We start from the raw sequence: 25,377 nt of genomic DNA on the forward strand, positions 1-25,377 counted from the left end.
CGTGAGGTAGATGTGGAGTTGGAAGATGTTATGAATTAAACTGTGTCCCCCCAAAATGTGTGTTGGCATCCTAACCCCTGTACCTGTGGATGTAATTCCGTTTGGGAATAGGGTTTTCTTTGTGAAGTTAATGAGGCCTTGTCAGTGCAGGGCATGTCCTAAACCTAATCACTTCTGAGTGATATAAAGAATAGCATAGAGGCAGATTAGCAGACTAGCAAAGAGAAGACAGACACCGTGTAAGGACTGCGAAGAAACCAAGGAAAGCTGGGGCTACAGATAAAGCTCTTCCCCCAGAGCCAAGAGGGAGAGAGAGCCTTCCGCTAGAGCCAGTGCCCTGAATTCGAACTTCTAGTCTCCTGAACTGTGAGGAAATAAATTTCTATCCTTTAAAGCCACCTGCCTGTGGTGTTTCTGTTACAGCAGCACAGGAAACTAAGAGAAGGACGTATTATAACTCTTTCGACAGGGCTTTAGGGCTGGCCGAGGGGTCCAGGTGACCCATGAGGGTGGGGCATGGCCATTGCTCCTGTGGGTAGTGGGTAGGAACCAAAAAACGAAACTCGTTGCCGTCGAATCGATTCCGACTCATAACAACCCTATAGGACAGAGTAGAACTGTCCCATAGGGTTTCCAAGGAGCAGCTGGTGGATTCAAACTGGTTAGCAGCCAAACCCTTACCCACTGTGCCACCAGGGCTCCCCTATGTGTAGAGAAGGTCCCATCTCCAAGGGCCCTGTGATTGGCTGTGAGTGAGCCAAGTGTCTCAGGCTGAGCAGTGTTGGAGGTGGGGGCACAATCAGACAGCTTGTGTCCTTGACCTGTTCAAGTCCCCTGGAGAAGGTTCCTGTGAGGCAGGAGATAAGGCCATTGTTTGAGCAGCAATGTGCAGTGGAAACATAATCCTAGCCACATGGGTTGGTTTAAATGTTTTAGTAGCCAGGTTTTTTAAAAAAGCAAAAAGAAACAGGTAAAACTAATTTTAATAATCTATTTTATTAGCTTCTGAATATCCAAAATATTATCATTAAACATGTTGTTAACATGACTGTATTAACATTAATTTTTTTTTTTTTTTTTTTTTTTTGCGGCAAAGTCTTAGAAATCATGTGTGCTTTATACTTAAAACACATTCCAATTTGGAGTGGCCACATTTCATGTGCTGCCCAAGCTGGTGGCTGTTGTTTGGGAAGGCGCGGCCTTAGAGACCCCAAGGGGCGGGATGGCAACACCTGGCCCAAGCTTGTGGAGGCTTGCCTCAGAGTAGGCACGCCAATGCCCACTGAAGGCCTCCTTCCAGGGCTTTCTCCTGAAAGCCGGGGGAGTTCTACTTTGTTTCTGGCAGCAGAACCAGTGCCTTATAACCAAATCCAAACCCACTGCCATTGAATGGGTTCCGACTCATGGTGGCCCCACGTGTTACAGGGTAGAACTACTCCATAGGGTTTTCTTGGCTGTAATCTTTACTGAAGCAGATCACCAGGCCGGACTTTCACCAGTGGGTTCCAACTGCCAATCTTTAGGTTAGCAGCTGAACACAAGCAGTTTGCCTGCCCCCCATCCCCACGGATCTTAGCGCCCTCCCGGGGGCTCAGATTAGCATGGCAGGGAAGGGAATGACATCACCCAACTAGACAGAACACAAAGACACACCCAGGACCATGGAGCTGCTGTGTGTAAAGTAAAGCACTGAAGCCAGGTCTGTCGCTCCATGAAGCACAAATGACCCAGAGTGCATTGCAAACAGCTGGGAAGGAAAGACATGAAAACATCAGTAACTGCAGGAATCCCCTCAGGGAAGCACTGGGAGCCTTTTGGGACCATCCAGGGCGACAGACTGGAGTAGCCTCTCAATGAATACACCCAGGGTTACCATAACCAGCAACAAAGGAAGTATTGCACTACTCAATCGGTTTCGGCAAAATTTTGGGCACTCCCCTGTACGTAATCAAAAACAGTACCGTAGGTAATTTAAAGTGCAAACCAAAACATGACAACATACAATCCTGCTGAGAAACACAGTCCTTTTTGTCCAAACTTCATTCCAGGCAGGCATTTGCAAAAACACCCTAAACTGTGTAAACAGTCATTTCAGGTGCTGCTCCGGAGCAGGCGCTGGAATTCGAGGATTTCTTAGGAAAACAGCAATTTAGAAATGCGGCAACTTACTCCGAAGTTCAAACTCCAGTGAAGAGCCTTCGGTCGCTTGTGTGACAAACCTGCTCTTTAGCAGCAGGTTTGGAGACGGCCACCGGGACTTGGGGCGCTGGTGTGTCTGTGAGCTGTCGGCCACGTGCACGGCAAGACTGCAGATTCCTCCTGGGAGCAGCTGCCCTCGGTGTGTGCTCTCTTGCTCACCGACTGCAGGATTCCCCCACGTTTGCTTACACAGAAAAAATGGGGCTTTGTTCAGCGAGTCACAATAGGGAACTCATAGGGATGACCGGGATGATGCAATACCATATTGGGGTTTCCCTTTGAAATTGTTTTAGGGTCTGAGAATAAGAACAGGAACTGGCATGATCGCTGGAGAAGGGGCATACCACACAAAAGGAATTCGAAAACCTACCCTTATCTGTGGTGGCTCCACCCTCCCATTGAAGTCATCTGGGGTTCCTGGGTGGGAGCTGCAGCCACAGTCTCCTGGTGGATACCTCTTTAGCCTTGCCTGGACTCCTCACAACTCAGTCTGCAGGTATGAGAGGAAGAGTACAGCCTGCATGTAATCACCTCCCCCCCCCCCCCCGTTACAATCATTTCTGCACCTTTCAGGCATATGTACATAAATTACGATAACTATGCAAAGTATCTCCCACATCTATACCTGGAGAATACTCTGCAGTTACACATGTGGGAGACCAGGGTTTGATTCCCAGTCAGTGCATCTCATGTGTAGCCACCACCTATCTGTCAGGGGAGGCTTGCGTGTTGCTGTGATGCTGAACAGGTTTCAACAGAGCTTCCAGACTAAGATGAACTAGGAGGAAAGGCCTGGCAATCTAGAAAATCAGCCAGTGCAAACCCTATGGGTCATAATGGTCTGATCCAAAACTGATCATGGGGATGGTGCAGAACCGGACAGCATTTCATCGCATTGTGCATGGGGGCACCATGAGCTAGGGGCCAACGTGATGAGAGTTAACAGCAACAACAGCAAGAGCAATAACACAGACACCATAGAGACACACGCTGAGTGAGAAGGGATATGAGATCATTTTCCACAGCCCCACAGCCATACTTCATCCAGATGTCTTGACTTTTCGTCAGAGTACTTCATTCATTCAACACCCTTTCATGAAACTGACTTTGTTGGAGGTACTGTGCTACACATTAGAGGACATAAGCGTGGCCTGCTTGGTCTCCCTGGTGGGAAAGCCAGTTTTTCACCCACCAAAATAATGCAGAAGAGCCAAAGGGCTAAATGACAACATTAAAAAAAAAAAATAGATAAAGTAAAATAAGATAGGAGTGCTGCAGCATTACAGACACCTAGACAGGTGAGCAGCATTTTGGGGGCAGGACTACCTGCTGCTGTCAACTGGATTCCTACTCAGCAACCATATACGATAGGGTAGAACTGCCCATAGGGTTTCCAAGGCTGTAATCTTTATGCAATCAAAGAGCAGACTGCCGCATCTTTCTCCTGCAGAGTGGCTGGTGGGTTTGAACCCAGACCTTTCAGTTAGCAACTGAGCACTTAACTACTGTGCCACCAGGGTTCCTTGGGGGAGTGACAAGGCTAGGAAATAAAGGTAGTAATTACTGAATAGAGTGGAAGCTTCAGTTAAAAGTAGAAGGGCATTCTTGTTTTTCAGAAACTTGCAAGGTGCTTAATATCAAATCCTAGAGTTTGAAGCTTGAAATGTAAAAAATAATTTAACAACAGTTAACAACAGCCTAAATGGCTTCATCAATATTTGGAAAAAAATGAACACAACCGAGTAAAGGGGCCATGGATTTGGTATTTTTTTTTTTAATTATACTTTAGATGAAGGTTTGCAGAAAAAGCTAGTTTCTCATTAAACAGTACACATATCGTTTTGTGACATTGGTTAACAACCCACAATATGTCAACATTCTCCCTTCTCAACTTTGCATTCCCTGTTACCAGCTTTCCTGTCCCCTCCTGCCTTGAAGGTGCACCTGACCCCAGCCATGGTGTTTTCAATCACATCATATGCATGCGAAAGCTGGACAATGAATAAGGAAGACCAAAGAAGAATTGATGCCTTCGAATTGTAGTGTTGGTGAAGAATATTGAATATACCATGGACTGCCAAAAGAACAAACAAATCTGTCTTGGAAGAAATAGAACCAGAATGCTCCTTAGAAGCAAGGATGGTGAGACTCCGTCTTACGTACTTTGGACATGTTGTCAGGAGGGATCAGTCTCTGGAAAAGGATATCATGCCTGGTAAAGTACAGGGTCAGCGGAAAAGAGGAAGACCCTCAGCGAGATGGATTGACACAGTGGCTGCAACACAGGGCTCAAGCATAACAACGATTGTGAGGATGGTGCAGGACCAGGCAGTGTTTCCTTCTGTGGCACATAGGGTCACTATGAGTCAGAACCGACTCAACAGCACCTAACAACAACAACACAATCTGCTTTCTAGTCCTTGCCCCTGGGCTGGTGTGCCCCTTTAGTCTCGTTTTATTTTATGGGCCTGTCCAATCCTTGGCTGAATGGTGAACCTCAGAAGTGACTTCATTACTGAGCAGAAAGGGTGTCCGGGGGCCATACTCTCAGGGTTTCTCCAGTCTCTGTCAGGCCAGCAAGTCTAGTCTTTCTTTTTGAGTTAGAATTTTGTTCTACATTTTTCTCCAGCTTTGTCCAGGATCCTCTATTGTGATCCCTGTCACAGCAGTCAGTGGTGGTAGCCAGGCACCATCTCGTTGTACTGGACTCTGTCTGGTGGAGGCCGTGGTAGATGTGGTCCATTAGTCCTTTGGACCAATCTTTCCCTTGTATCTAGTTTTCTTCATTCTTCCTTGCTCCTGAAGGAGTGCGAAGAGTGGAGTATCCTAGATGGCCGCTCATAGGCTTATTAAGGCCCCAGACGCTACTCACCAAAGTAGAATGTAGAACATTTTCTTTATAAACTGTGTTATGCCAGTTGAGCTAGGTATTCCCCAAGATCATGGTCTCCACAGCCCTCAGCCCAGCAATTCAGTCCCTCAGGGAGTTTGGATGTGTCTATGGGGCTTCCATGACCTTGCCTTGTACAAGCTGTGCTAGCTTCCCCCATATTGTGTACTGTTTTACCCTTCACCAAATTTACCACTTATCTATTGTCTACCTAGTGTTTTTCCATACCCATCCCTTCCCTCCCTCGTAACTATCAAAGATTGTTTCTTTTTGTGCGTAAACTTTTTATGAATTTTTACAGTAGTGGTCTCATACAATATTTGTCCCTTTGTGATTGACTTATTTCACTCATCATAATGCCCTCCAGATTCATCCATGTTATGAGATGCTTCACAGATTCATCCTTGTTCTTTATCGTTGTGTAATACTCCGCTGCGTGTTATGTATCACAGTTTGTTTATCCCTTCATCTGTTGATGGGTGTCTAGGTTGTTTCCATCTTTTTGCTATTGTAAACAATGCTGCAATGAACATGGGTGTGCATATATCTTCCTGCGACGACTCTTATTTCTCTCTCTCTTTTTTTTTTATATTCCTAGGAGTAGGATTGCTGGATCATATCATATTTCTATTTCTAGCTTTCTAAAGAAGCTCCATAGCATTTTCCGAAACGGTTGTATCATTTTGCGTTCCCACCAGCAGTGCATAAGAGTTCCAATCTCCCCGCAGCCTGTCCAACACTTATTTCCTGTTTTTCTGTTTCGTGCCAGTAATGCTGGGGTGAAATGGTATCTCATTGTGGTTTTGATTTGCATTTCTCTAATGGCTAGTGGTCGTGAGCATTTCCTCATGTATCTATTGGTCGCTTGAATGCCTTCTTTGGTGCAGTGTCTGTTCATTCTCTTTGCCCATTTTTTAATTGGATTATTTGTCTTTTTGTTGTGGGGTGTTGAATTTTCTTGTAGATTTTAGAGTTTAAAATTTTTTCCAGTCTGTAGGCTCTCTTTTTACTCTCTTGGTGAAGTCTTTTGATGAGGGTAAGTGTTTAATTTTAGAAGATCCCAGTTATCTAGCTTATCTTCTAGAGTTTGTGTGTTGTTGGTCGTGGTTTATATCCTGTTAATGCCGGGTATTAGCGTCTCTAGTGTTGACCCTATTTTTTCTTCTATGAACTTCATAGTTTTGGGCTTTATGTTTAGGTCTTTGATCAATTTTGAATTAGTTTTTGTGTATGGTGTGAGGTATGGGTCCTGTTTCATTTTTTTGCAGATGGACATCCACTTTTGCCAGCACCATTTGTTAAAAAGACTGTCTTTTCCCCATTTGACCCTTGTCGAAGGTCAGGTGACCATAGGTGGTTGGATTTATATCTGGGTTCTCAATTCTGTTCCATTGGTCATTGTATCTGTTGTTGTACCAGTACCAGGCTGTTTTGACTACAGTAGCTGTATAGTAGGTTCTGAGGTCAGGTAGTGCAAATCCTCCTACTTTATTCTTCTTCTTCAACAGTGCTTTACTTATCTAGGGCTTCTTCCTTTTCCATATAAAGTTAATGATAAGTTTTTCCATTTCTTTAAAGAATGTTGTTGGTATTTGAATCAGTATTGCATTGTATTTGTAGATCACTTCGGGTAGAACTGTCATTTTCACAATGTTGAGTCTACCTAACCATGAATATGGTATGTTTTTCCATTTATTTAGATCTCTTTTGGTTTCTTACAGTAGTGTTTTGTAGTCTTCTTTGTATAGGTCTTTTACATTCCTGGTTAGATTTATTCCAAAGTATTTTATTTTTTTAGGGGTTATTATAAATGGTATTGCTTTCATGATACCATTTTCATCATTCTTTTTATTGGTGTATAGGAATACAACTGATTTTTGTATGTTTATCTTGTATCCTGCTCCTCTGCTTATCTTTCTATTATTAGTTCCAGTAGTTTTCTTGTGGAGCCTTTGGACTTTTCGATGTATAGTACCATATCATCTGCAAATAGGGACAGTTTAACTTCTTCATTACCAATTAGGATGCCCTTTCTTTCTTTTTCTTACCTTATTGCCCTAGCCAGGACTTCCAGCACAATGTTAAATAGGAGTGGTGATAAAGGGCATCCTTGTTTTGTTCTTTTTCTCAAAGGGAATGTTTTCAGCCTCTCTTCCTTAAGAATGATGTTGGCCATCGGTTTTGCATAGATGCCCTTTATTATGTGGTGAAATTTCCTTTTTATACCTATTTTACTGAGAGTTTTTATCAGGGTGTTGGACTTTGTCAAATGCCTTTTCTGCATTGATTGAGGTAATCTTGTGATTCTTTTCTCTCCTATTTATGTGGTGGATTACTTTGATTGATTTTCTAATGTTGAACCATCCTTGCATACCTGGTATGAATACTACTTGATTGTGGTGTATTATTTTTTTGATATGATGCTGAATTCTGTTGACTAGAATTTTGTTGAGAATTTTTGCGTCTATTTTCATGAGAGATATTGGTCTGTCATTTTCTTTTTTTGTGGTGTCTTTGCCTATTTTTTTTTTTTTTGCCTGGTTTTGGTATCAGGGTTATGCTGGCTTCATAGAATGAACTCAGAAGTATAGCTTCCTTTTCTATGTTCTGAAATATTTTGAGTAGCAGTGGCGTAAGCTCTTCTCTGAGTGTTTGGTAGAATTCTTCAGTGAAGCCATCTGGGCCAGGGCTTTTTTTTTTGTTGGGAGTTTTAAAATTATCTTTTCAACCTCTTTTGTTTTTACAGGTCAACATCATTTTGTGCTAGTTTGGGTAGGTAGTGTGCTCCTAGAAATTTGTCCATTTCCTCTAGGTTTTCAAATTTGTTGGAGTATAGTTTTTCATAGTACTCTGTTATGATCCTTTTTATTTCAGTTGGGTCTATTGTAATGATCCCCATTTCATTTCTTATTTGGGTTATTTGTGTCCTCTCCTGTTTTTCTTTTGTAAATTTGGCCAGTGGTCTGTCAATTTTGTTGGTCCTTTCAGAGACCCAACTTTTGGTTTTGTTGATTCTTTCTATTGTTTTCTATTCTCTATTTCATTTATTTCTGCTCTGATCTTTATTATTTCCTGTCTTCTGGTGGCTGTGGACTTCTTTTGTTGTTCTCTTTCTATTTGTTCAAGTTGTGTAGCTAATGTTTTCATTTTGTCCTTTTCTTGTTTTTTGGTGTGTGCATCTATTGCTATAAATTGACCTCTGAGGACTGCTTTTGCTGTGTCCTAAAGATTTTGGTATGACATGTTTTCATTCTCATTTGACTCTATGAATTTTTTTATTCCATCTCTGATTTCTTCTATTACCCAGTGGTTTTTAAGCAGGGTGTTATTCAGTTTCCATGTAATTGATTTTTTTTCCTTGCTCTCCCTGTTGTTAATTTCTACTTCAATGGCTTTGTAGTCAGAGAAGATAGTTTGTATTATCTCAATGTTTTGGATTTTGTTGAGGGTTGTTCTGTAGCCTAAGATGTGGTCTATTCTGGAGAACGTTCCATGTGCATTGGAAAAGAATGTGTACTTTCAGCTGTTGGGTGAAGTGTTCTATATATGTCTATGATTGTGGCCTTTAGATCTGTATCTTTGCTGAGTTTCTTTCCAGATGTTATGTCCTTTACTGAAAGTGGTGTGTTGAAGTCCCCTACTATTATTGTGGAACTGTCAATTTCTCTTTTCAGTGCTGTTAGACTTTGTTTTATGGATTTTGGATCCCTGTCATGGGTGGGTAGATGTTTATTATGGTTAAGCCTTCACAATGGATCTTCCCTTTAATCATTACATAGTGCCCTTCTTTGTCCTTTATGGTGGATTTTGTTTTAAAGTCTATTTTATCTGAGATTAGTATTGCCACTCCTGATCTTTTCTGGTAGCTATGTGCTTGATATATTTTTTTCCATCCTTTGATTTTTAATAAATCTATGTGTTTTGTTTCTAAAGTTCGTCTCTTATAGACAGCATATTGATGGATCCTGTTTTTTTTTTTTTTTAATCCAGTCTGTCACTCTCTGTCCCTTTATGGGTTCATTTAGGCCATTTACATTCAGTGTAATTATTGATAGGTGTGAGCTTGTTGCTGTCATTTTGTAGTGCTGGCATTTTCTTTGTTCCTCTTGCTGTTATGTGCTGAGTTCCTTTCATTTGTGGATTTTTTTTTTTTTTTTTTGCATTTCTTTTGTTTTTGTAGATTTGTTTTTATTGATGCTTTTTGTTTTTCTTCTTTATTTTGATGAGTAGGTTTGTTAATATTTTTTGTGGTTACCTTGAAATTTACCTTTATCTTCCTAGGTTTGAACCAGTCTATTATTACTTGGTATCTTCTTGCTTTCCTCTCCATTAGAAAGTTCTATACCTACACTGTTTATTCCCTCTTTTATTGTTCTGACATTGTTGTCATTTACAGATTAATCTCTCTGGTTCCCTGTTGTAATTATTTTGGTTTTGGGTAGTCCTTGAGGGTTCATTTCCTAGGTTGGCATCTGGCTGGAAAAATCTTGCATTCTAGATTCAGGCTGTGGTCTGATGTTGTTTGTTCTCAGACTGAAGGACTCTCTTTAATAATTCTTGTAAGTTTGTTTTGGTTTTTACTCATTGTCTTACTTTCTGTTTATCTGGAAATGTCCTAATTTCATCATCATATTTGAGTGAGAGTTTTGCAGGATATATTATTCTTGGCTGGCATTTTTTTTTTTCTTTCAAGGTTTTATATATGTCCTCCTATTGCCTTCTTGCCTGCATGGTTCTGCTGAATAATCAGAGCTTAGTTTTATTGTGTCTCCTCTGTATGTGGCTTTTTGTTTTTCTCAAGCTGGTTTCAGGATTTTTTCTTTGTCTTTGGTTTTAGTGAGTGTGATTATGATATGCCTTGGTGATTTTGTTCTGGGGTCTATACTACATGGGGTTCATTGTGCACCTTGAATGGTCACTTTTCATCTTTCATGACAGTAGGGAAGTTTTCTGTCAGCAATTCTTCAATGATCCTCTCCTTGTTTCCCATTTTCTCCCCCCATTCTGGAACCCCTATCACTTGTGAATTTTTCCTTTTGATTTTATCCCACATAATTCTCAGGGTTTCTTCATTTTTCTTCTTTCTTTTTTTCTGATTTTTTCCCTCAGAGTTGTTTTCTAGTGTTTGTCTTCAATTTTGCTGATCCTGTCTTCCATCACTTCAAACCTGCTACTCAGCTCTTCTATGACACTGTCCATTTCTGAAATCTTGTTGTTTATCTTTTGGATATCTAATTATTGTTTTTGTATGATTTCTAGTTGTGGTTTTATTTTGGCATTATTTTCCTGAATTCCTCCATTTTTTTGTTTGTATTTTCCATGAATTTATCTCTCTTTCCACATTTTTTGTTTCCTTTTTGCTTCAACTCTTGGATAGCTCTGAATATTAGAGATTTGAATTCCCTGTCATGTAGCTCTAGAGCCTTTTCTTCTACTGGAAAGTCATCTGTTGCTTTATTTTGGACACCCACTGGAACCATCCTGTCTTTTTTTTTTTTATGTTTTTATATTGTCTCCTATCTCGGTACATTCAGTAGTTATTATCTTCATTTATTGACTGTGGATCTGTTTGTTTTGTACCACTCTTTTGTTTTATTTGGTTATGTCTGAGCAGACGGGCTGTGCAATCTTTGTTGTTTGCTCATCTGTGGTCATGATAGTTTTCACCTTCTTGTCCAATGGCAGGGCCAGGTGCTCAGCTATGGTGATTTAGGGCAGACCCAGCTGAGGGGGAGGGATTGTGGCGGGTTGTTTGTGGCACATACTAGGGCCAACAGGACGGGCCAGGAATCAGTGCTGGACAGGTTCTGGTAGGCCGTGCCTGTGCTGCTTGGGGGTGTGATGCTCAGTGCATGTGCAGGTAGGCAGGAAAGAGGGGGGATGTTTTGATGGGTGGAGCTAATATAGGTATGGGAAAGAGGAGGGAAAGGCACCAAATACAAAAAAAAAAAAAAGAGTGCTAAGGGAGCTTATCGTTCAAGTGGAGAGATGAAAAATAGAGAAATGGAGAAAAACAAAAAGTGAAAAAGAAAAAAGTTACTAGATAAAAATTTGGGAAGGAAGGAAGGAAGGAAGGAAGGAAGGAAGGAAGGAAGGAAGGAAGGAAGGAAGGAAGGAAGGAAGGAAGGAAGGAAGGAAGGAAGGAAGGAAGGAAGGAAGGAAGGAAGGAAGGAAGGAAGGAAGGAAGGAAGGAAGGAAGGAAGGAAGGAAAGACCCCAGGGGTCCCACTGGTGCAGCCACAAAGAACAGGGAAGTGGCTCCCAGGCTTCAAAGTACAGCCTGGCTAGAGGGGGTATAGATGTCATACCAAACCAAAAACTTAAACCCAGTGCCATCGAGTCGATTCTGACTCACAGCGACCCTATAGGACAGAGTAGAACGGCCCCTTAGAGTTTCCAAGGAGCGTCTGGCAGATTCAAACTGCCAACCCTTTGGTTAGCAGACATAGCACTTAACCACTACGCCACCAGGGTTTCCAGAGTTAGGAGACAGGAAAAGAAGGTAAGTATGGAGAGACGAGGACAGAGAAATGAAGAAAGGAAAAAAGAGAGAGAAAAAAAGAAAAGATATGACCCCAGTGATCTCACCAACGCGGCTGTGCAGACTGGGGAGGCGGCTTCTAAGCTGTGTGATGTAGCTGGGCTAGAAGAGGCTCCCAAGCTGTGGAAAGAAAAAAGAAAGCAAACAAACAAACAAAACAAAACAGAGCAAAGCAAAACAAAACAAAGAAAAAAAAGGTCTGGAGATCCCCCTATTGTTGCGTTGCGGGCTGGGGTAGTGGATCCCAGTTCAGCGGTGCTTCACAGCCTTTCAAGAAGAAGTAAAGATGGCCCATGGAGCCAGGTGTTTGAGAGAAAGGAGGAGGAGGTTGTGGGAGACATGGAAGAAAGCAAAAGAAATGGGTAAAAGCAACATTAAACCAAACTGAAGCAAACCCAGTGCCGTCGAGCCGATTCCGACTCATAGCGACCCTGTAGGACAGAGTAGAACTGCCCCATAGAGTTTCCAAGGAGCATCTGGTGGATTGGAACTGCCGGCCTTTTGGTTAGCAGCTATAGCACTTAACCACTACACCACCAGGGTTTCCAACATTAGCAACAGACAAATGGCACTCAGGGAGCCAGCCAGTGTGGGAGTAGTGCATCCAAGAGGCCCAGGGCCAAAGAAGTTGCCTCTGGCCAAGAGACTATAGCTGGCAGGAAGCAGGGAAGGCCCAGGGGCAGGAGGGGGGAAGGGTTTAGAAAGCATATATTGCTGGTTATGGGGTGCTCAGTCTCCTGCTGGGAACTTTGTGAAGCTGCTTTCCCATACTCCCTGTCCGCCAGTCTCTGATGTGGGTGGGGTGAATCCAAGCAGCACAGACACTGCACCACCCGAGCAGCGAAGCCATGGCTGGCAGCTGGGAAGCGTGGAGTTAGAGCAGCAGGGATAGGATGGGGGATGGGAAAGCATGTATTGCTGGTTGCCGGGTGCTCTGTCTCCTGCTGGGAGCTCCCTGAAGCTGCTTTACTGTGCTCCCTACGTGCTCATCTCTGACAGGAGTCCCAGATGGTGAATCTGTGCTGCGTTAGCTGAGAGGTGACCTCCGCACATATCGCTCCTTGCTCTCTGTTCTCCGTCAGTTTCTTGTTCCATTCAGTGCTTGGCTGAGTTCTTTATCTCTTCGTCTGACACTTTGAGTTCCAGGATTGACATTTGCCTCTGTTTTACTTAGTTTTACCGGTCTTTGCTGTGGAGGGACGCTGTGGTGCTTCTGTCTATGGTGCCATGTTGGCCAGAAGTGGATCTGATATTTCTTAACAAGCACCAGTTATCCTCATGGGAGACACTAGAACTTTCTTGGTCTTCTCACTTGTGGCACTATTGGGTGTTGCTTCTGTTTGGATTCTTGAGCAGGAGGGCGAGTTGTTGCTTTAGGTATTTTCTGCGCCTTAGGAACTCACATGGTCTTATTCCAGAACCAGAGTCAGAGATCTAATTGTATTTTATTTTCCCAAATAATTAACTAATTTATTGGGGAAAAAAAAATCCTTGCCATTAGCATCTAAATCCTTCACTGCTCCACATTCTGCAGCTAGTAGCATACCCTTGTACTGAGGTTGTGGGGAGAAGAAGAAAAAGGGCTCACCCCTGAGGCCATCTAGCCCACAAGAGAGACCAGCTCGCTTCTCCGCCCCTCCTCTGCAAAGAGAGCGTTTCTTCAGGTAGTAACCCTCCTCACTGGGGGCCTTATCAGGCCCTCAGAAAACGGACTGGCTGCTAGCAGCTGGTCATTCAGGAAGAACGCCAGGGAATAGAGAAGTGAGACTATTTTAGCAACATAACTAAGTGCATGGTTACTCTGACCGCGGCTGGAAAACCGCAAATGAAAAAAGAAAAATTGCCCTGAGAAACCCTTTGAGAACTTGCAAGAATGCACAGTATCAGCACCAAAGCTCAATAGCCTCAACCGAATAATAAAAACTAAACAACATTTTTAAAAATTGCTTAGACCTCTCTCCTGTACCAGCCCAAGTCTTATAAAGGATTTAGTCTTTACAAAGGGTTTGAAAAGGCCAGACATCTAAGTCCTCTTCAGCTTGGTGTTTAGGGAAGGTGTCACTTAGCTCAGTGGATGTGGTTTAGCAAAGGAGAGAATATGGGCTCCTGGGTCCCCTCCACCTTGGTGTTGGAGCCAGAGGCTGGGTTTCCGGGCTGGCTCCTCTCGTTTCAGTGTGACACAGAGTCTGGGGACTTCTCTCAGCTCAGTTTCCTCGTCTGCAAGGTGGAGCCATTGGTAGTCGTTTTCTTGCAGGCTGCTATGGAGAGTAAATGAGATTAGATACATGAGAATCACGTCGTAAAGATTTAGAACACTATTTAATTAATATTTGGTTAACTATTAACAAAAATAATCGCTCACTTAGAAATGTCTTCCTCTAACTCTCCTCCCTCTTTTCTCACTTCTTCTTTTTCACAGAATCAAGTTACACATTTTGTCATCACATTAAACCAATAAACATCTGGTGAGCTCTGTGTGGACACTGAGCTAAATAAGCCTGGGTTAAAATGCCCTCAAGGACTTTATCACCTTGGTAAGAAAAATGTACAGACACTAGGCAACCTCATGCCCAACTGAAGGAAATGCTGCTGCCCAGTCCTGTGCCATCTGCATGACCATTTCAGTTGAGACTGTTGTAATCCATAGGGCTTCCACTGGCTGATTTTTGGAAGTACATGTCAGACCTTTCTTCTTAGTCTCGAAGCTCTGCTGAAACATGTCCAGCATTACAGCAATATACAAACCTCCACTGACAGATGGGTGGAGGCTGGGCATGAGGTGCACTGGCCGGAAATCAAACCTGGTTCTTCATCATGGAAGGGGAGAATTCTACCATTAAACCACCAATGACTCATGTCAAACCATAAAAAGTACAGTGGAAGAGACAAGTCTCCCTAGTGTATGCTTAATTAGCACAGAAATGGTGTGGTCAAGGAGTCAGGTACTGTCAGCGGAGACCTCAGTGGGCTGAAAGGCACTTCTTGCAGTAGGCTCAAATAGATCTAAACATGCAAATCCTTCTTTGCTTCTTTTGATGATATGCTACCGGCAAATTGTTTTTGTTAGATGTTATTGAGTCAATTTCTACTCCTAAAGGCTCAATGTGACAAAGTAGAACTGCCCCATAGGGTTTTCTAGGCTGTAATCTTTACAGAAACACATTGCCAGGTCTTTCTCCTGCAGAGCCTTTAGTTGGGTTTGAACCATCAACCTTTTGGTTAGCAGCAGAGCACTTAAACATTTGCACCGGTAGGGCTCCTTGCCTGCAAATTTGTGCTATTTAAATAGTTTGCTATATTCCAGCTAAATGAGTTTAATAAAATTCCTGGTCTATTTTTATGTCTACAGAGTTTTGTATCATGCTAAATGATCACTTGACTAAACTACTTCTCTTGTGAAAAAACAACAAACAAGTTCATTGCAACTTAATTATTTTCATTTTTCCCCCTATCTTACTATTTTGGAATGGGGAGGGTTGATTAGCTGTGGAGACTTTTGGCTATAAGAGGAGCATTGTAAAGATCGATATAGACAATAAATGCTGAAGCAGGAGCAGGAGAACTCACAGGATGCTTGATGTGTGGAGCCTCTTCGTGGAGGAAGTGGCTCTTCACTGGGGACTAGAGTAGATCTGGTGGCTGCACCGTGATTCTGTACTGAGTTCTACACAGTATTTCTCTGTTTGGACGTACCACAATCTATTTAAAAATTCACAGTATTTAGATATCCAGACTGTTTGCACCTCTTTACTCAAAAGAGCACTGCAATGAACATTTACATTTTGAGTTCTATTTTGTATTAAATTCTTACTCTTGTGTACCCTGACTTTTTTGAGTAAAAGTAAAGTTTCTTGAGGCCTTGGCTCCCTGGACATATGGTAACATTCATGACCTCCCTCTGGTGCTTAGTCATAAGGATTATACTCAGTTGCTGAGCTGGTACAGCCATTACTCTCTCTCCACACACACACACACACACACACACACACACACACACACACTAGACGTACATGTATGTGCACACACATGCACATGTGCAGACATATAAAACATATACACACATGTGCATACACACACATTCTGTATACACAGGTGTATACTCGTGTATACACACATATTTCAGTGGCTGCTTTCCTCTGTGTGGGGACAGGAAGCAGAGGTGAGGAGCAGCAACAGTGACAGCTAATGCAGCACTGGAGGCTGGAGCAGTTCAGTGAGCATCTGAGAACTACTTACTCTGCACAGAGTGGTACAGGAGGGTCTTTAACCCCAGGTGGGATTTAGTCAATGTAGTCAGTGTTAAGAACGGCCTTGCCACCAAAGTGAAAGACAGAGCTAAGGCAATTATTTCAACAACTCCTGTTAAAGTCTTGATAACTTAGCTGGGGTCCCCTATTTCATTTTGTACAGCATTAATTTTAGGATAAGTTCTATTCAGAACTATTTTTTTCCTTTTTTTTAAATAAGTATTTCACAGACAATCATGGGATAGAGTGCATATTTGGCACTTGGTTTACAGAAAAAGACTAAACATAATACTTGTCCTCATGGTTTTCCCCTTTGGGTCAACCTCTAAATATTCAACGATGAAATTTTTCCTTATAACACTACTAGAAAATTCAGAATTTGTCATATGAAAATGAAAAGATTCTTTGCTTCATTTATTCAGTATTTTTGTTTCAGTTTCCAGTTGCTGTCGATTTGATCCAATTCATGGAGACCTCATGTGTGTCAAAGTAGAACTGTGCTCCATAAGGTCGTCAATGGCTGTGATCTTTTGGAAGTAAATCACCAGGCCTTTTTTTTTTTTTTTTTTTAGGCCTTTCCTCTGAGGTGTTGCTGGGTCTGGGTGGATTCCAACTGCCAAATTTAGGGTTGGTAGCTGAGCACTTAACTATTTATGCCACCCAGGGAACCCCTTTATTTTTGTTAGGCTAATAGTATTTTTTTTTTTTAATAGTAATAGAATGGAAACTTCCTTGTAGTGTGACAACAGCTTCATTGTTATTGTTGTGTGCTGTCAAGTCAATTCTGACTCATAGAGACCCTATAAGATAGAGTGGAATTGCTCCATAGGGTTTCAGAGGCTATAATCTTTATGGGAGCATATCTCCAGGTCTTTTATTTTACAGAGCTGCTGTGGGTTCGAACTGCCTGTCTTTCAGTTAGCAGCCTAGCACTTTAACCATTGCATGCCACCAGGCTTCTTGATAAACAACCTCAGACAATATGTAAACCAATAGGCAGTGTTCCATTTATTTATAGACACTGAATTTCATACGGTTTTCATGTATCACAAAATATTTTCTTCTTTTGATTTTTTTTTCCCAGCCACTTATATCTGTAAATATCATTCTTAACTCATAGGCCGTACACAAAAGGTAGTGGGCCAGATTTGGCCCACAGACTGTAGTTTGCTGATTCCTGGCCTAGAAGAACTGAGACATTTCAGATATTCACTCCCTATCCTCCAGTCCAGTTAGTTACAGGAAGTTGAAGGATGATCGGTGTAAGGTAAGTGAGTTGAGTCACACCCAGTCATAGTTGATGCGTTCTCTCTGAGTATTTCCAGAGACTAGTGATGGCCTTGGTAAGTCTGGAACTTTCTGAGTCTCTACTTGCACTGGCTTCTTGTTGCACGATGGCTTTCAAGAAGGGCCACAACATGTTTTGAATGAAAAAACACCTGCTTATGATGACAACCAGACTCAAAGGCAAAAAGCATAGCAAATGAAGTCTTTCCATCCAAGCAGGCTTTTCCGGTAGTGAAACCAAAAGAGCAGCAGCACCCACTGACAGTCTATTTGTGTTTCTACTCAAGGGCGCAGCAGGGCGAGCTCGCCTGGGAGCTCCTCCAACCGCACTGCTTCAGCAGAAACCAGCAGGCTTCCACCCCTGAGGCAACAGGGTGCGACAGGGAACAATCTCATGAATGATTCATGGAGTGGGCCCATAACTGCCCTTAAGGTTTTGCTCCACATAGACTCCCATTTTTTTTACAGAATTGTTTTAGGAAGTAATAACTTGTGTGCTATTAGCAGTTTCACAACATTACAGCATGGTCATCATCAACATCGCCAATATCCTCATCATAGTACTTGTATTTTCAGGCCTTGCAGTGTGTCTGGAACTGTGCCAAGCACTTGGAGTCCTACCACACCCCCATGAGATACACACCCTCACCTCCTTTCTACAGTTGAAGCAAAGGAGGTTCAGGGAGAGGCTGGGCTATGAACACATGTTGGGAACGACAATACGACTTTTAACCACTATGCTACACTGGCTCTTAATTCATCCTCCCAATTGTTTTGCTTAAAATCATGGAGTAAGTACCCAAACTGGATCAAATTATGGTCTTATGACTCCAAGCCAAGCATTGGTATTTCTTTGTGATGAAGAAAATGTGATCAGGAAGGTGAGGGCCTTAGGATTAAAAATGAGAAGACACGATGACTCTAATATCAATGCCTCTAACTTCTACTCATTTGTAAAAAGAAGAAAAATCACAGAATTCTTAAGAAGGCAGTTTTTATGTAACAAAGTGAAAGGTTTCTCCTTAGCACTATGGCACCCACCTTTGATCCTTCATTGTCCTTGGGAAGAATCATGGCTAACACTTAGCTAGTGCTTACCACATGCCAGACACACAGAGCACTTTACACATATTAACTCATTTGATCCTCATGACCACCCCATGATATTTAAAAAAAAAAAAAAAAACCTAAACCCATTGCCGTTGAGTGGACTCTGACTTCCGGTGACCCCATGTGTGTCAGAGTATAACTGTGCTCAGCGGCTGCTTTTTCAGAAGCAGATCGCCAGATCTTTCTTTTGAGGCACCTCTAGGTGAATAGAATCACCAACCTTTCTGTTAGCAGCAATTGCATTAACTGTTTACACCATCCAGAGACTCTCCTTAGGAGATAGGTGTCATTATTATCTCCATTTTCAGGTGGGGGAACTGAGGCACGAGAGGGCAGCTCCATTTCTAGACTCTTCTCTGTCTTCCCCATAGGTCTAGTGCAAGTGGGTCGCCAGTTTGCTGAATTTCATTTGGGCAGAAGAGTATCCTGATTTTGGAGACAGAACACCTGGGTTTGAATCCCAGCTCCCCCACCTAACAGTTCCTTCAGCTTGTACAAATTACTTAGTCTTCTGGCTCTTCAATTTCTTGACTTGCAAAATGAGCATAATACTATCGTATATGGTTCTTAAGAGTTTGTATGCCCGTTAAATGAGTTAATAATGCGTATGGTATGTAGAACGGTGTCTACCCATACTGAGTCCCGCACTGTTCCTGCTCTACCATGGCTGGAGTCTGCCCTTTGCAGCAGTGTTTGCTGCCCTGATGATAACTTATACTGATCTCATCCATTTTCTCTAGTTGTCTCCCTTTAATGATGAGAGATGAGGTTGACAAGATGACTTAATGGGAAGCGATGCAAGTAAGGCCACATTAAAAATGATAATTGTAAAATTATGTAATATCACTAGAAAAGGACGTCATGGTTAGTAAAGTAGAGGGCCAACAAAAACAAGGGATACCCTCAATGAGATGGACTGACACAATGGCCTGAACAGTGGGCTCAAACATACCAACGATCATGAAGATGGCACAGTTTGTTCTGTTATACATACGGTCACCATGAGTCAAAGCCAACTTGAGAGCAATTAACAATTGTGTAATAAATACTCTGCATTGATTTATACAGTGTATATTTACATATACAGAGTGATCACCAAGACTTAATGTGAGTTAGAAGTTTTCCATTTGTTCCACTCCGGTTTTTCTTCTTCTTTAATTTTAAAACAAATCATCTCTCTTTGCTTTTCCTGTGGACAGGAAGGCCACTGAAATCTGAAGTGGGAGGTAGGGACGTAACCTTTGGGCAGGGAAATGGGGGACAGGAGAAGGATGAGCCTCACAATAGAGAGGAAGGGAGGGAAGTTATTAACACATACAAATCATCTCTGTAGTAAGAAGTGGGAGGAGCAGAGGGCCTCTGGAACTAGAAAGGTGAGGTTCTCACACATTTCATTTTCTAGCCATGTTTTTCTGGCATCTTTTTCCATCTGATGGTGGAAGTTCTTACAACTGCTCCTGAGAGCTGTTTGGAGGTCTTCGCCTGTTGATCGACATAGCCTCATGCACAGGGAGTTGATGCCTACTCTGTGTGCTTAACTTGTGTTAGTTAGGATGCCTTCAATTTCAAGAAACAAAACATCTGCCCCATTGGGCTTTGATAATAAAGGGAATTTGTTATAAATAGCAGAGTTCATCAGCAGTGTGGTTTCAGGCATGATTGGACCTAGAGTTTGTGGCTGTGGTTTCCTCACGGTAGTAAGATGGCTGTGGTACCTACATTGGGGTGATGGCTTATTTACGTCTTTCACAGCCATCTGTGGCTAGTCCTGGCATCCCTGCTGACTGTGATGACAGAGTGTGCGCCCCCTACTGGTCCAGTCAGCATAGTGACAAGACACTGATTGGCTTTGGCTCCTCAGGGCACACCCTTAGAACAGAGGCCAGGGGCAGTCTACTCAAATCACATGGCAGGGACAGTCAGGATCCTTTAGGAAGGACTGCCAGGTCGACAACCACCTACCATATCCTCTATGTTAGCGCATGAGTTAATAACACACAACAGTGTGTGATACACTTCATAGCACAGTTCGGGGAATGTCAAAGCAGAGCTTAAAGTAAAACACCCAAGTGAACTTGCCCGTTGACTTGGGGTGTTTTAATTTCATTTAATTTAAGCTCTGACTTGATATACCCTAAATTGTCCCATAAAAATGCAGACTCCACTGCCTAAGATGTGGCTCCACTTCATGAACAGAGTGTTGGACCTGAATTTGGAAGCCCTGAATTAAAATTGTGGCTTTGGTCCTAAATAACAAAGCTGCTCATAGATCCATGCCCTGGGCCATCACATTAGAGGGCTCCACATCCCACCCAGAGTCCCTGGGTGGTGCAAACAGTTAACACACTCAGCTGCTAACTGAAAAGTTGGAGGTTTCAATCCACCCAGAGGTGCCTCGGAAGACAGGCCTAGTCATCTACTTTTGAAAAATCGGACATTGAAAACCCTTGGAGCACAGTTCTATTCTGACACACATGGGGTTGCCGTGAGTCAGAATTAATGTCAGCTGGAAACAGATATAGCCCACCTATATGGAAGTGCTGAAAGTCACACAGAATGTGGGCTCTGTTTATACTCTTGGCCTGGGCCTGGCAAATGTTAGGGGCAGTCCTGAGCATGGAATCATTCAAGCTCGCTCAGCCTCTGCTCTTGTGTAAAATGGGGATGACCACAGCTGGCAGACACCCTCCTGGGACAGCTGCAAGGCCCAGCTGAGACAGATGTGTGAACCTCCACACAGACATGAACGCTAGGACATGCCGGCATATCGTTACTGCTCCCAAATATTCCTTGGGAGGGTATGGACTGCTTTACAGGTTTTGTTTTGTCCAAGTGTTCAAGTATTTAGCTTCAACTAAAATTTTGGGTTTTTTTTTTTTAATTGAACTTTAGATGAAGGTTTACTGAACAAACTAGTTTCTCATCAAACAATTAGTACATACATTGTTGTATATGACATTAGTTAACAACCCCACAACATGTCAACACTCTCCCTTCTCAACCCTGGGTTCCCTATTACCAGCTTTCCTGTTGCCTCTTGCCTTTCAGTCCCTGCCCCCAGGGCTGGTGAGCCCCTTTAGTTTTGTTTTTTTCCATGGGCCTGTTCAATATTTGGCTCAATGGTGAACCTCAGGGGTGGCCTTGTTACCGATATTACTGAGCTGAAAGGGTATCCAGGGGCCATACTCTCAGGGTTTCTCCAGTCTCTGTCAGGCCAGCAAGTCTGATCTTTCTTTTGGAGTTAGGATTTTGTTCTACATTTTTCTCCATCTCTGTCCAGGACCCTCTATTGTGATCCCTGTCAGAGCAGTCAGTGGTGGTAGCTGGGCATCATCTAGTTGTACTGGACTCAAGTCTGGTGGAGGCTGTGGTAGGTGTGGTCAGTTAGTCCTTTGGACTAATCTTTCCCTCGTATATTTAGTTTTCTTCATTATTCTTTGTTTCCGAAGGGGTGAGACCAGGGGAGAATCCTAGATGGCTGCTCACAGGCTTTTAAGATCCCAGGCACTCTTCACCAAAGTAAAACGTACAGCATTTTCTTTATAAAATCTGTTATGCCAATTGAGCTAGATTGTTCCCTGAGACCATGGTCCCCATAGCCCTCTGCCCAGCAATTCAGTCCCTCAGGGAGTTTGGATGTGTCTATGGAGGTACCATGGCCTCGTCTTACACAGGTTGCACTGGATTCCCCAGTATTGTGTACTGTCTTACCCTTCACCAAAGTTACCCCTTATCTTTTGTCTATTAAGTGTTTTTCCATACCCACCTCTCCCCTGTCCTCGTAACCATATTGTTTTTTTTTGTATGTAAACCTTTCCACGAGTTTTTACAGTAGTGGTCTCATACAGCGGCGTAGTGGTTAAGTGCTATGGCTGCAAACCAAAGGGTGGCAGTTAGAATCCACGAGGTGCTCCTTGGAAACTCTATGGAGCAGTTCTACTCTGTCCTATAGGGTCAGTATGAGTTGGAATCAACTCGATGTCACAGGGTTTGGTTTTGGTTTGGTCTCATACAATATTTTTCCTTTTGTGATTGACTTATTTCACTCAGCATAATGTCCTGTGCTGAGTTCGTTTTGTTTGTGGATTTCCTTTTCATTTCTTTTGTTTTTGTCGATTTTGTTTTTATTGAGGCTTTTTGTTTTTCTTCTTTATTTTGATGAGTAGGTTTGTTAACTTTCTTTGTGGTTACCTTGAAATTTACCCTTATCTTCCTAGGTTTGAACCAGTCTATTACTACTTGGTATTTGCCTTGCCTTCCTCTCCATTAGAGAGTTTTATACCTATACTGTTTATTCCCTCTTTTATTGTTCTGACATTGTTGTCACTTACAGAGTTACCTCTCTGGTCCCGTGTTGCAATTGTTTTGGTTTTGGATAGTCCTTGAGAGTTCGTTTCCTAGGTTGGTATCTGATTGGTACAATCTTGCATCCTAGATTCAGGCTGTGGTCTGATGTTTGTTCTCAGACTGAAGGACTCTAATAATTCTTGTAACTTTGGTTTGGTTTTTACATATTCCCTTAATTTCTGTTTATCTGGAAATGTCCTAATTTCACCATATTTGAATGAAAGTTTTGTAAGATATATGATTCTTGGTTTGCAATTTTTTTCTTTCAAGGTTTTATATATGTCATCCCATTGCCTTCTTGCCTGTGTTGTTTCTGCTGGATAATCAGAGCCTAGTCTTATTGTTTCTCCTCTATATGTGACATTTTGTTTTTCTCAAGCTTTTCTCAGGATATTTTCTTTGTCTTTGGTTTTAGCAAATGTGATTATGATATGCCTTGGTGTTTTTCTTTCGGGGTCTATCCTATATGGCGTTCATTGAGCTTCTTGGATGGTCAGCTTTTCATCATTCATGATATTAGGGAAGTTTCCTGTCAGCAATTCTTCAATGATCCTCTCCATGTTTTCCATTTTCTCTCCCTCTTCTGGAACTCCGATCACTTGCAGATTTTTCCTTTTGATTGTATCCCATATAAGTTCTCAGGGTTTTTTCATTTTTCTTCATTCTTTTTTCTGATTTTTCCTCAAACAGAGTTGTATCCAAGTGTTTGTCTTCAGTTTTGCTGACTCTGTCTTCCATCATTTGAAACCTGCTCCTCGGCCTTTCTATGACACTGTCCATTTCTGAAATCTTGTTGTTTACCTTTTGGTTTTCTAATTGTTGTTTCTGTATAATTTCTAGTTGTGAATTTATTTTGACATTTTTTTCCTGTATTGCTTTTCTGAACTGTTCCATTTTTTGTTCGTATTTTCCATGAATTCGTCTGCCTTCCAAAAATTTGTCTATTTTTTCCTTATTTTTGTCTGCTTTTTGCTTCAACTCTTGGATTCCTCTGAATATTAGAGATTTGAATTCCCTGTCAGGTAGTTCTAGTGCCTTTTCTTCTATTGGAAAGTCATCTGGTGTTTTATTTTGGATGCCTACTGGACCCATCCTGTCCCATTTTTTTTGTATGTTTTGATTGTCTGCTGTCTTTGGGACATTCAATAGTTATTTCTTCATTTCTTGAATGTAGATTTGTTTGTTTCATCCTGATTTTTTGTTTTATTTGGTTATGTCTGAGCAGGTGGGTTGTGTGTTTTTTGTTGTTTTCTCATCTGTAGTCATGACACTTTTCACCTCCTAGCCGAGTGGGCAGGGCCAGTCACTCAGCTATGCTCCAGCAGGGCAGGTCCAGCTGAAGGGGAGGGGCTGGGATGGATTGTTTGTGGCAAGTACTAGGGCTGACAGGGTGGGCCAAGAATCAGTGCTGGGCAGGTTCCAGTAGGCTGTGCCTGTGCTGCTCAGGGGTGTGATGTTCAGTGCATGGTGCAGGTAGGCAGGAAAGAGGGGGGAGTTTGTGATGTGTGGAGCTATTAGGGGTGTGGGAAAGAGGAGAGAAAAACAGGAGCCAAAAACAAACAAGCAAACAAAGGAAGAGAAAAAAAAAAAGTGGTAAGGGAGCTTGCTGTTGAGTGCAGAGATGAGAGATTGAGAAATGGAGAAAAGAAGAAAGAAAAAAATAACTAGATAAAAATTTGGAAAAGAAAAGCCCCCACGAGTCCCAGAGTCCCTCCAGTGGGGGTGCTAAGACCAGGGAAGTGGCTCCTAGGCTACACAGTATAGCCTGCCTAGAGGGGGTATAGATGTTACACAGGACCAGGTATTCAGGAGACAGGAGAAGAAGATAAGTGTAGAGATGAGAACTGAGAAATGAAGGCAGGGAAAAAGAGAAAGAAAAGAAAAAAAAGAGAAGAAGAAAAGAAATGCCCCCAGGAATCCCACCTGTAGGCTGTACAGACTGCGGGACTGGCTCCTAAGTGGTGCAGGCAGCCCAGCTACAATGAGCTCTAGAGCTGTGAAAAGAAGAAGAAAACATACAGACAAAACAAAACGGAACAAAGCAAAAAAAGGTGGGGAAAAAAAAAAAAAAAAAGCCCTAGGGATCCCACTAGTGTGGTGCCCCAGGCTGAGGGAGTCGTTCCCCAGTGGAGCGTGGTTTCACAGTCTTTCAAGAAGAAGCAAAGATGGCCCACGGAGCCAGATGTTCCAGAGAAAGGAGGGGGAGGTGGTAGGTGGCACAGAAGAAACCAAAACAGACGGAAAGAACCAACACCAGCTCAGGGGCCCAGCCAGTGTGGGCAGGGCTAGTCCAGGCAGCCTGAGGCCAAAGCAGTTTCCTCCCGACCAAGAGACTCTGGCTGGCAGGAAGCAGAGGAGGCTGAAGGTGGGGGGAAAAAGGGGGGGGGGGGTTAGGAAAGTGTATATCGCTTATTACCAGGTGTTCTGTCTCCTGCCGGGAACTTCGTGAAGCTGCCTTCCCATACTCCCTATCCGCGCATCTCCGACGTGCCTGGGGCAATCCAAGCGCCACAGACGCTGCACTTCCAGCCGGCTGAGCAAGCACAGCCAGCCAGAAAGCTCAGAGGTAGAGCAGCGGGGAAAGAATGGGGGGTGAAAGCGTGTATCGCTGGTTACCGGGTGTTCTGTCTCCTGCTGGGAATTCCGTGAAGCTGGTTTCCTGCGCTCCCTGTCTGCCGATCGCCAACAGGAGTCCAAAAGGGCGAATCCGTGCTGTGTTAATGATGGGGCCCTGCGCAGATACCTCTCCTTGCTCTC

This window comes from Elephas maximus, chromosome 19 (genome assembly GCF_024166365.1).
Source record: "Elephas maximus indicus isolate mEleMax1 chromosome 19, mEleMax1 primary haplotype, whole genome shotgun sequence".
Classification (NCBI taxonomy): Eukaryota; Metazoa; Chordata; class Mammalia; order Proboscidea; family Elephantidae; genus Elephas; species Elephas maximus.